Source organism: Musca autumnalis, unplaced genomic scaffold, assembly GCF_047663935.1.
Source record: "Musca autumnalis isolate F117 unplaced genomic scaffold, ASM4766393v1 scaffold_2, whole genome shotgun sequence".
Lineage (NCBI taxonomy): Eukaryota > Metazoa > Arthropoda > Insecta > Diptera > Muscidae > Musca > Musca autumnalis.
The window spans coordinates 56,471,648-56,481,284 of NW_027411755.1; positions in this window are offsets into that span (position 1 = coordinate 56,471,648).

The window sequence follows — 9,637 nt, forward strand, 5'->3', positions numbered from 1 at the left end:
TAATCGATTTTGTCTCGTTTTCATTGTCCTTTTTATACCCTCCACCATAGTATGGAGGGTATATTAAGTTTGTTTTTCCGTTTGTAACGCATTGAAATACTCATTTGCGACCCTATAAAGTATATATATTCTTGATCAGGGTAAAATTCTAAGTCGATCTGAGCACGTCCGTCCGTCCGTCCGTCCGTCTGTGGTAATCACTCTAGCATCCACAAAAATGGAGATAGGACGCTGAAATTTTGGGAAAATGCGTCTTTTGTTTGCAGGCAGGTCAAGTTCGATGATGGGCTATATCGGTCCACGTTTTGGTATAGCCCCCATACCCCCCGATTTACGGTATTTTGACGTTTTTAGCTACATTTTCAGACCGATTTGGCTATAATTTGACATTTAGGGTTCTTAAGTGTCAATTAACATATATAACAAAACTTGTGGACATAGGTCCACGTTTTGGTATAGCCCCCATATAACGGTACCCCCCGATTTGCGGTACTTTGACGTTTTTAGCTACATTTTTAGACCGATTTAATTATAATTTGACATTTAGGGTTCTTAAGTATCAATAAACTTATATAACAAAAGTTGTGGACATGGGTCCACGTTTTGGTATAGCCCCCATATAACGGTACCCCCCGATATACGGTATTTTGACGTTTTTAGCTACATTATCAGACCGATGTAGCTATAATTTGACATTTAGGGTTCTTATGTGTTAATAAACTTATATATTAGAAGTTGTGGACATAGGTCCACGTTTTGGTATAGACCCCATATAACGGTATTCCCCGTCTTGCGGTATTTTGACGTTTTTAGCTACATTTTCAGACCGATGTAGCTCTAATTTGAAATTTAGGGCTCTTAAGTGTCAATAAACTTATATAACAAAAGTTGTGGACATAGGTCCACGTTTTGGTATAGCCCCCATATAACGGTACCCACCGATTTACGGTATTTTGACGGTTTTAGCTACATTTGCAGACCGACTTAGCTATATTTTAACATTTAGGGTTCTTAAGTCTCATTAAACTTATTTAACAAAACTTGTGGACATAGGACCACGTTTTGGTATAGCCCCCATATAACGGTACCCCCCGATTTGCGGTATTTTGACGTTTGTAGCTACATTTTCAGACCGATTTAGCTATAATTTGACATTTAGGGTTCTTCAGTATCAATAAACTTATATAACAAAAGTTGTGGACATAGGTCCACGTTTTGGTGTAGCCCCCATATAACGGTAGACGCCGATTTACGGTATTTTGACGTTTTAAGCTGAATTTTCAGACCGATGTAGCTATAATTTGACATTTAGGGTTCTTAAACGTCAATAAACTTATATAACAAAATTTGTGGACATAGGTCCACGTTTTGGTATAGCCCCCATATAACGGTACCCCCCGATTTACGGTATTTTTACGGTTTTAGCTACATTTTCAGACCGATTTTGCTATAATTTGACATTTAGGGTTCTTAAGTATCAATAAACTTATATAACATATGTTGTGGACATAGGTCCACGTTTTGGTATAGCCCCCATATAACGGTACCCCCGATTTACGGTATTTTGACGTTTTTAGCTACATTTTCAGACCGATGAAGCTATAATTTGACACTTGAAGTTCTTAAATGTCAATAAACTTATGTGACAAAACTTGTGGACATAGGTCCACGTTTTTGTATAGCCCCCATATAACGGTACCCCCGATTTACGGTATTTTGACGTTTTTAGCTACATTTTCAGACCGATATAGCTATAATTTGACATTTAGGGTTCTTAAGTATCAATAAACTTATATAACAAAAGTTGTGGACATAGGTCCACGTTTTGGTATAGCCCCCATATAACGGTACCCCCCGATTTACGGTATTTTGACGTTTTTAGCTACATTTTCAGACCGATGAAGCTATAATTTGACATTTGAAGTTCTTAAATGTCAATAAACTTATGTGACAAAACTTGTGGACATAGGTCCACGTTTTGGTACAGCCCCCATATAACGGTACCCCCGATATAGCTATAATTTGACATTTAGGGTTCTTAAGTGTAACTAAACTTATATAACATAAGTTGTGGACCTAGGTCCTCGTTTTGGTATAGCCCCCATATAACGGTACCCCCGATTTACGGCATTTTGACCTTTTTATCTACATTTTCAGACCGATTTAGCTATCAATTGACATTTAGGGTTCTTAAATGTCAATAAACCTTTATAACTAGTGGACATAGGTCCATGTTTTGGAAAAGCCCCCATATAACGTTACCGCCCGATTTCAGTTATTTTGAGAATTTTACCTACAAGTTTTAACCGAATTATCTGTAATTTGAACATTTGACATTTGAAATTCTTAGTGGTCACCAAACCTCTCCACCAAAAATTGTCAAGAAAGCCCCCATATAGCGGTACCTCCCGATTTTCAGTAATTTGATGATTTTACCTACAATATAAAACCGATTTAGCAGTAATTTGACATTTGAAGTTCTTAGTGGTCACAACACCTCTCCATCAAAAATTGTCAACATAGGTACTTGTTCGGATATAGCTCCCATGTAACGGTACCTCCCAATTTTCAGTAATTTGGCAATTTTAGCTACAATTTTTAACAGAACTAACTGTAATTTGACATTTGAAGGTTGTAGTGGTCACCACACATCTGCATCAACAATTTTCAACGTAGCCACAATAAAACGATACTTCCCGATTTTCGGTACTTTGAGGATTTTACTTAAAATGTTTAACCGAACGTAGGTCCATGTTTTTGTGTAGCCACAAAACAAACCTCCCGATTTTCCGTACCTTAGCTTTATTTTTTGGACGAACTTTCTGTAATTTGTTCATTTAAGTTCATATTTTCGTATAGCCCAGATACCTCCGAACTAGCTGTTAATGACATTTGAAGTTCCCACGTTATGTACCGATTTTCGATATTTTGAGGATTCTAGCTAAATTTTTTAACCGAATTAGGAGCTATTTGACATTAAAGGCTCCCATCAAAAGCTGTCAACATAGGCCCATGTTTTATTATAACCCCTATATAACAGTAACAGTTATATATAGGCACCATAAAAAAGGACCTCCCGAATGAAGCATTTTATGTACATTATCTGACATATTAACGTACTCACTTAAAGTTGGGGACAGGAATGAATATTTTATGGTGGAGGGTATGAAAAGTTCGGCCCGGCCGAACTTAATGCTTTTTTACTTGTTAAAATTTAATCGGTTTTGGTTCAGAAATAAACTATGTTTTGTTTTTCTGTATATTCGTCATTGGTTATTTATTGGTATGTAGACATAACAATTGATTATTGCTTATGTAGACATCTGGGGTGCTTCTGAAATATTTACCACAAATAGCTCTTGTAATGGTGAACACGTTAATAACAAATTTTCTTGGAGGATAGATCCGGTTATCTCAATTTTTGATCCGGAAATTCCGACGTTACAACCGATTTTTGAACCGGTTTTAAGTAACCGATTAAACTAATATGTATACCGTTAAAGAGCTTATTGAGCTGTCAATCAAATGAAATTATTTCGTTGATTGAAACTTTGCTAGTTGCAGTGTTAAAACAAAAAACCCGGTCTCTTATACCGTTTTTGAGGAAAATATCAGTACGCGCAAATATAGGGATCAAAGGCTGGGGGGCGAACAATTCTTTTTGGCGATGAAAGTCGATGAAGATTATATTACGAACCCGGAAGGACAGTTATGCCGTAGGTCAAACTTCTGAGTTATAGCAAAATGAATTCTTTCTTGACAAACTATACATACCTACTTGGCAAAAACCCTAACGAAATTTGATCACGCCATTACTCAGAAGTTTGGCCTATGGCATAACTGTCCTTCCGGGTTTGTAATATTATCTTCATCGACTTACATCGCCGAAAAGAATTGTTCGCCACCCAGCCTTTGATCTCCATACTTTCGCGTACTGATATTTTTTCTTAAAAACGGTTTAAGAAAACGTTTTTTTTGTTCAAGAACTGCAACTAACAAAGTTTTGAGAAGCGAATTAATTTAATTGATTGACAACTCCATAAGCTTTTTAACGGTATACATATAAGTTTAATCGGTTACCTAAAACCGGTTCAAAAATCCGTTTTAATGTCGAAATATCCGGTTCAAAAATTGAGATAACTGGATCTATCCTCCAAGAAAATTGGTTATTAACGTGTTCACCATTACAAGAGCTATTTGTGGTAAATATTTCAGAAGCACCCCAGATGTCTACATAAGCAATAATCAATTGTTATGTCTACATACCAATAAATAACCAATGACGAATATACAGAAAAACAAAACATAGTTTATTTCTGAACCAAAACCGATTAAATTTTAAAAAGGACAATGAAAACGAGCCAAAATCGATTAGCTGTCAAAGAGAGCCGTACCTAAAATCTTCTGAGCAACATTTTTGTAGAATATTTGGATGCTGAAAAATCTCATCTTGTGCTACTTTCACTACGGTTCAAGAAATAAAGGACGAAAAGGACATGAAAGGCACTGAGTTAGAAAAATGAACTGTTCTACAAAAAGATTCGCCAATCGATTTGACTGAAGACATGTCACCTCAAAATGAAGCTACAACAACGCCAAACAGATATATGGAGCTATTTTCTCAAGCATTATAGGGAAAAAATAAAAAACTTCATCGCGCGATATCTCAGAAACTTGACCTATGGCGAAAATTTCCTTTTGAGTTCTTAGCATACCCATCAAGGGCTTTCATCTCCAAAAGAAATTTTCCACCCCCCAAACATGCTGCTGCACAGTGTAATCTGTAAGGAAAGTATTAAAGTCGGGCGGGGCCGACTATATGATACCCTACATCACTGTGAATATGTAAAATATATATGGGATATATATTTAAACCTGAACTGATTTCGATATAATATGGTGCACTTATTAATAGACCAAATTCCGTCACACATTCCAAATTTCAGATATAGGGTGTTTGGTGTAGCAAATACGCGAAATCGGCCGAAAATATATGTGGGAGCTATATATATATATCTGAAACGATTTCGATAAAATGATGCAGAAATACATCAAGTCTGCTGAAAATATATCTGGGAGCTATATCCAAATCTCAATCGATTTCGATCAAATTTGGCACATTACTTTCTAGACCGAATTTAGTCACACAGTCCAAATTTCATCGAAGTCAGACATATATAGCGTGTTTGGTGCAGCATATAAGCGAAATCGGCCGAATATATATATATATATGGAAGCTATATTCACATCTGAACGGATTTCGATATAATTTGACACACTAAATTTTAGACCGAATTCATTAACACATTCCATATTTCATCGAAATCAAACATTTATAGCGTGTTTGGTGCAGCAAATACGTAAAATCGAACGAAAATATACATATAGGAGCTACATCAAAATCCGGTTAGATTAGGCATATTTATTTCTAAGCCAAATTCAGTCACACATTCCACATTTTATCATAATCGGACGTATATGGCGTGTTTGGTGCAGCAGATACATGAAATCCGCCGAAAATATATATGGAAGCTATATCAAAATCTGAACCGGGTTTCATCAAAAGCAACAGCGTTCTCCCAATGGCTAAAACAATTATATTCCCCTATTTTCAGGTGAATCGGACAATAAATGCGACCTGTACGTTGCGAACGGACGGACATGCATAAATCGACTCAGAATTTTATTCTGGGTATACGCCTAGAAGGGACTATGGGTCTCTCTCGCTTGCTTTTGTATGTTACATACAAATGCTCAAAGACATAACACCCCTTACCGCAGTGTGGTATAGGGTATAAAAATTTTAATTGTTTAAAATATATTTGGTTGGAGTCAATGGTTATGTTATATAGCTCCACTATATAGATCTGATATGTGTATACCTATACATATATACCTATTGTAATAAATTTTTTATTACATTAAGTGATAGACATGACAAAGAACAACTTAATTTTATGTGAAACCAAAATTCAAAACTGGAACAAAATTTCTCTAACTATTGCTATTAGAAACAAAATGTTATCTTTACATGTCCAATGAACTTCAGTTTCTTTAATAGTTATTAAGAGATAATAAAAACATGTTTGTATCATTGAACTATATTTTCGAATCGTTGCCTGATTTTGTCATAAATGTTTTAATTAAGTTTTAATTTTTCCATTTATTTTTGTATCATTATTGTTTGTACATTTTGTTTAATGTAAATTACATAGCATTGTTTTCATTCATTTTCAAACAGCATTTCCAGATATCCATAAGTGTACAAACATACGCTTGTATGACCTGTAAAATTATGTTTGTATGCCACATAATTGTGAACACGAAAAAAAAACAAAACATAAACATACACAAATCAAAGAAAAAAATCTGTATGTTGGCGTGTGAAATTTAATAATGGTCAGTGTACATGTAATTATTTAAACACGTACATAATAAATTTATTAATTTTTCTATAACATGCCAGTTCATACATACGCTATTTTTAATGTTGTTCAATAATATACACAAAATAACATGCGTGCATGAACAGAAAGAACAGTTGCAACTATAACAACATAATAATTATCACGATTAAAATAAATAGAAAACAATCCACCTTTTGATTGTGTGGTGGATGGATAATATTCAATACACAATTAGCTGTATTTTTATTTAAATCGTTGTATCCGAAATGTGAGCAAGTTTAATTATAATTATAGTTTATTTGCATTAAATATTCTTTAATTGACTCAGAAATATTTTTATAGAATTACTATCAACATTGTTGTTTTGATTATACCCCCAGCCTTTAGGCTAAAAAAGGGTATGTGGTAAAAACTTCTTTACAATTCCATTTGAAAAAAAATTAAATTTTTTTTGCGAGCACATCTGTGTGTTTTGGTTTAGAGGTTAAGGAAAAAATTCTGGTTCCAAAGTTGTTCGCGTTCACAAAATTGGCCGATGCGCGGAAAAGTTATAGCGGTTTTTATTTTCTTATATAGAAAAATATTTTAAAATTTCTTATTTGTTGTATTGAGAAATGATTCCTAGACAAGTAACATCATTCGATATCCATCCGTAGATCCACGATTATTTCTAAAATTGGTTTCTATTTTCGAGAAAAATTAAAAAAAAAACATGTAAAAAGTCGTTAAGTTCGGCCTGGAGGAACTTTTTATACCCTCCACCATAAAATAGTCTTAGATATAACGCTAATTCCTGATGGCCCACAGAGTCTCTAATAAAAATTTCATCACGCCATAACGCGGAAGTTCGACTCACGGCGGATCTGTCCTTCGGGGTTCATAATATACTCACCAAGGCCTTTCTTCGCCAAGAGGAATTTTCCGTGCCCCAGACTTTCACCTCCATTTTGTTGCACAGTGTTTTCTAATCTAATCTAAAACAAGTAAAAAAGGCGTTAAGTTCGGCCAGGCCGAACTTGTTATACCCTCCACCACAAGTTGTATTGAAGTAAAATGGAATAATTAGTTTCCTTTCGTGTATGAAGAAGACTTAATACTAAATTTCAGCAATTTCGGTAAAACAATGTGAGGCACCATTATATGGGGGCTATTTCAAAACGTCGATCTATACCGACAAATTTCTGACGATAAGTTTTTAGGCTCAAAGAAGACTAAATACCGAATTTCCTATATTTCGGTAAGAGAATGTAGCTAAAACTAAAAAAATACCGAAAATCAATCGTGTACCTATACTGATAATACTCTTCTGGAATATTTTATAACTCTTGGAAGACGAAATAACGAATTTCAGCCATTTCGGTTGGATATTGACGTCACAATCTTCAGTATTACGAAAATCCGGAGGTATCGTTCTATGGGGGCTATATCGAAACGTGGACCTATACCGACGAATTTTAGCCAGAAATGGGACAGTATGAAAGCATGGACCTGTACAGACATATTTCTGGCGAACAGTTTTATATAACATTGAAGACTAAATACCAAACTGCAGCCATTTTGGTGGAATATTGAAGACACAACCTTCAAAATACGAAAAATCAGGAGTTACCTTTCCATGGGGGCAATACGTCAAATTAAAAGGGGAAGTTTAAGTACCCCCATCGAAGTCTTAATACCAAATTTCAGCCATTTCGGTGGAATATTGAGGCCACAACGTTCAAAATAACGAAAATAGGGAGGTACCGTTCTATGGCGGTTATATGAAGGCATGGACAGATACCGACAAAGTTCTGGGGGAAAGTTTTATACCCCCAAAAGAAGACTACGTACCAAATTTCAGCCATTTCGGTGTGATAATGAAGCTAAAACCTTCAAAACACCGAAAAACGGGAGGTATCGTTCTATGGGGGCTATATCAAGACGTGGACCGATATATCCCATTTTCAATACCAACCATCCTGCAAGTAATAAAAACTTCTGTACCAAATTTTGACTCTCTATATTTAATATTGCGAGCTGTATCTTGATTTCAACAGACAGACAGACGGGCGGACGGACAGACGGACATGGTCAAATCGACATAGAATTTTATGCTGATCAATAATAAATATACTTTATAGGGTCTCCGACGAATATTTCGATGTGTTACAAAGTGAATGACAAATTTAATTATACCCTCCATATGGTGGAGGGTATAATTAAAAAAAACTCTGGGAGCAGATTTAAATTACACTTCCTCAAAGTCCATATAAACCTCTAAAAAATAAATTAAAAATACGTACAGAATCTAGACAACGCGTAAAAAAATATGAAATCAAAACTATAAACATTGGCTAAATTGCATAATATAGCAACAACAAAAGAGAAAAAAACTTTTTAATTAATTAATTGAATTAATCGAGCTAACATGGCTTAAGAAGTTTGTATTGAAAAATGAATTCTAGCGAAGTACCAAACACCCAATAAATAAAAACTCACAGCAGAGCCCGGATGCACCGGCTGAGGTTTGAACCTGGGTCCTGGATCCTTAGACCATGTTAGCTCGATTAATTCAATTAATTAATTAAAAACTTTCATAAATAATGACCATCGTCCTAAAAAGACAATTATAAATAAAAACTCACAGCAGTGCCCGGCTGAGGTTTGAACCTGGGTCCACTCCAAAAAACGGACAATGTTGTCGAGGTATTAGCGTTCTAAGCCACTGCCAACCTATCATATTTTTGAAATGGAAGGCATTACAATTGGTAAACGAAACCCCCCTTCAATTGTACATGTGTATGTATTGAGAAATGATTCCTAGACAAGACACTAGGGTGACTTGATATAGACAAAAGACTCCATATCTACAAATTTGTAAAAATGGTTGTATGAATAGAAGTTATCAAAATCAGCCTTTGCCTTCCAGCCATTTACATTCAAAATATGCCTGATGAGCTGGCTTAAACCACCAGCGAAACGATTGTAGCATAATGGTTGGGTGTGTGGTACTTCGCTAGAATTAATATTTCAATACAAACTCCTTAGACCATGTTAGCTCGATTAATTCAATTAATTGATTAAAAACATTCATAAAAAATGGCCTTGGTCCTAAAAAGACAATAATTAAGAAAAAATTTATTGTTAAAATATGATTCCAAATATATTTTTTGGTGCGATTAAAAAAAAATAGAAAACATTATTTGGGAGTTCTTCAACTATTTCGCTAAAATCCCATACAATAATTATTG